This window comes from Coenobita brevimanus, chromosome 72 (genome assembly GCF_032717465.1).
Source record: "Coenobita brevimanus isolate Jiangsu-jjx chromosome 72, ASM3271746v2, whole genome shotgun sequence".
NCBI classification, from domain to species: domain Eukaryota; kingdom Metazoa; phylum Arthropoda; class Malacostraca; order Decapoda; family Coenobitidae; genus Coenobita; species Coenobita brevimanus.
This window is the reverse complement of record NC_137025.1, coordinates 6831281-6834797: the sequence shown is the minus strand read 5'-3', so window position 1 is coordinate 6834797 and position 3517 is coordinate 6831281. Positions and strand designations below refer to the sequence as shown.

The following is a 3517-nucleotide window of genomic DNA, read 5'->3' as shown; positions in this document are numbered from 1 at the left end:
TAGGGCACAGCATGTAGTGGAGGCTCAATAGTAGGCCAAGCATCAAATATGGTATTTATGAAAAAGTTTAGTTATGACTAATGTTGGCCGAGCTCAGTAATATAGACACCCACTGCAAAAAGCCTATACAGTACACAGTAGTGTGTTGTTTTTATTTTAGGGGCATGAAATTATGAAGATCAGTGCCAGTATACACTCTTGACTTGTGGGGATCTGTGTTGTGTGGAGGTCCTAGGGCTTTTGTCTCAGCAACCCTCTCACCACCTTCAATCTGGCCTTGACTACAACCAGATGAAATTAAAAAGATCCCCTCCCCATACCAGCCTTAGCCATGACTGGCTGCCTCCCTCACCTGTCCACAACACCTGTGTCATACAGCCAGTTGCTGGCTACCTCACACCATAGCAGTAATGCTCTGTTTTATTTTTATTGCACACTTCAGGAGTACCCATTGAATGAAACTCTTTTTTTAACATTGGATTTTCATTTATCAGAACCATTTTTTCCCAGTTAAATTCAGTAAATAATGATAGATACATTTCCGGACGGAGTCCATCTCACAGTGACTGTGATATGTTTTAAAACAGTGGTCCCCATCCTGTTGTCCGCGGGCGTCACGGCACCCTTGGAGCCTTAGTATAGAGCCCTCGGGGTGCCTTGAAAACTTATATTTGTAATTCTTTCTCAGAGTTACATATATATACATTATATACTGTATGCCAACGGCCATACCACGTTGAGTACACCGCTTCCCGTTCGATCAGCGAAGTTAAGCAACGTTGGGTCTGGTTAGTACTTGGATGGGTGACCGCCTGGGAACACCAGATGCTGTTGGTAACCCTACGTCAAGTGGGGTTGGTGGAGGATTAGTGCCCCTCCCTGTAAAACAATTAACTCTAAGCCCTTGGCCACCCCGTCTGGGATACATGGCGTCTGGCAATGGATGGATGGATATACTGTATATATATCTACAGTATATCTCCATCCAGCCAGCCATCATCCTATCCTACATTGCCCCATGTGGAGCGTAGGAGCCCGGGGCTAGGCAGTTGGTCCCGACATTTAAGATGAGAGTGACCAGCCTCACTCATCCCTGAGTGGCATTACATGAGCAATCAACCCCAACCATCCCTTGGATATAAACCTTCACCGGCTTAATCCGATTGGAGCGCAATAATTACCCACTAAACCACCAGGCGCCAAATTTTGGTTATATGGCTACCATCCAGTGTAGTAAATATCTATATCTATATATATATATATTTATAGATATATAGATAGATTGATCTATCTATATACCTAAGCTGCTTCCCCCAAGGAAAGAGAGGTAGCCGAGACAGGATGACATACTCCCCATTTACTCATCCATTCAAACACATTCATTCGCATCTTAGCCCCAAAGGGGAGAAGGGGCAGATCCTCACCACATCACACCGCACAAGGGTCAACTGCGCAGTGCAATCAGTGACATCCGCAGCAGGGCCCGACAGCAGAGCTGACTTACCCCTGCCACATCATAATAGACTCATCCCCTCCCCTTACTCGCACCTGACCTGACTAGCTGATCAGACCAAATTTGGGAGAATGTCCCCCCAGGGCTGCATCATCATTTATTCGGTCACAATTTCTCTCCATTTATTTTTGTCACGCACAGCCACTCTTCTTTGCTCAACAGACATCCCTCTCGCATCCAGCGCTCTCTTCACACTGTCCATCCATCCTGTTCGTGGTCTCCCTCTCAGCCTTACACCTCTCACATCAGATCTAGTTATCTTTTTCACCAGTCGCTCATTATCCATTCTCTCCATATGCCCAAAGCATCGCAACACCCTCTGTTCAACTCTACCAGCCATCTCCCGAACAACTCCAGTTCTCCTTCGCACTTCATCATTTCGCACTCGATCCATACGCGTCACTCCACACATACTCCTCAGACACCTCATCTCCATTACATTCAAACTTTTCCTCTCTGCTACACCCATATTCCATGTTTCAGCCCCATATAATGCAGTCGGTACCACAACACCCTCATACAGCCTTCTCTTTACATCCATTCTAAGCGAATGACATCTAAACACTTTTTTCATTCCTCCCAGCACCTTACCTACTTCATTCATTCTAAACTTCACATCTGCATCTATTCTTCCATCCACAGCAACATGTGGCCTTAAATATTTAAAACACTCTACCTCCTCAAGCAACTCACCATTCAAAACTATATTCATCCCCCTACCATCTACCAACCTCGTACACTTCATCACTTTACTCTTATTTTCATTTACTTTCAATTTCCCCCTTTCACACACCCTTCCGAACTCCTCTACCAATTGTCTCAATCTCTCTTCTGAATCAGCCACCAGTGCAGTATCATCTGCAAACAGGAGCTGCTTCAGATTCCATTCTCCACCATCAACATTCACCAGACTCAGACCTCCACCTAACACTCTTGCATTCACCTCCCTTGCAACACCATCCATATAAATATTAAACAACCAAGGCAACATCACACATCCCTGTCGCAGCCCCACTCTCACGGGAAACCAATGACTCACAGCATTTCCCACTTTTACACACGCTCTACTATTTACATAAAAACTTTTCACCCCTTTCAGTAACCTACCATCAAGTCCATACAGTCTTAAAACAGTCCACAAAGCCTCCCTATCAATTCTATGATACGCTTTCTCTAAATCCATGAATGCCCAAAACACATCCTTGCCTTTCGCTAAATACTTTTCACACACTTGTCTCACAGCGAACACCTGATCCACGCATCCCCTCCCTCTCCTAAAGCCACACTGCTCATCACCAATCACTCCCTCTGTACCCTCTCTAACTCTCATAATTGTCACTCCACCATACACCTTACCTACAACACTCAACAGACTTATACCCCTAAAGCTAGTACATTCATCCTTATCACCCTTGCCTTTATACAACGGAACCACACAAGCACTTGCCCAGTCAATTGGCACCATACCTTTCACAAAGCACACATTCAACAATCTTACTAACCAGTCAACAACAGTCACTCCACCACCCTTCAGGCATTCCACAGCACACCCATCCATACCTGCAGCTTTCCCTGTTTTCATCTCCTTTACTGCCTTCTCCACTTCCTCCTTCGTGATCAAAGAATCATTCAACTCTCCCAACACATTAATCCTTGCACCCCTCCATCCGCCACAATCTCAGCCACCCTTTCCTCCTCTACATTTAACAATCTTTCAAAATACTCTGCCCATCTCTTCCTTACTGCATCCATCTCAATTAACATCCTTCCATCCTCTGCTTTTACTCGCTCTTCCTTCTCAGACTCACCCTGCATATATATATATATATATATATATATATATATATATATATATACACATATACAGTGCTCGTCAGAAGTATGGAGCGCCCTGCGTCCCTCCTGAGAAACAAACCTTTCAACATTGAAAAAACATATAAATAATGCATTTTATTTACCTTTAGTGCTTCGTAGGGTAGCCTTTATGTTTCTTCACGGACCTGA

The 3517-nt window shown here is 44.5% G+C and overlaps 1 non-coding gene across 1 annotated transcript; it reads left to right on the top strand.

Moving 5' to 3' along the window:
• The first annotated feature begins 718 nt into the window (after positions 1 to 718).
• Positions 719 to 837, top strand: LOC145407320 (5S ribosomal RNA). The gene has a single exon (XR_013898683.1). It is a non-coding gene; the product is annotated as a 5S ribosomal RNA (ribosomal RNA).
• The last annotated feature ends 2680 nt before the right edge of the window (positions 838 to 3517 follow it).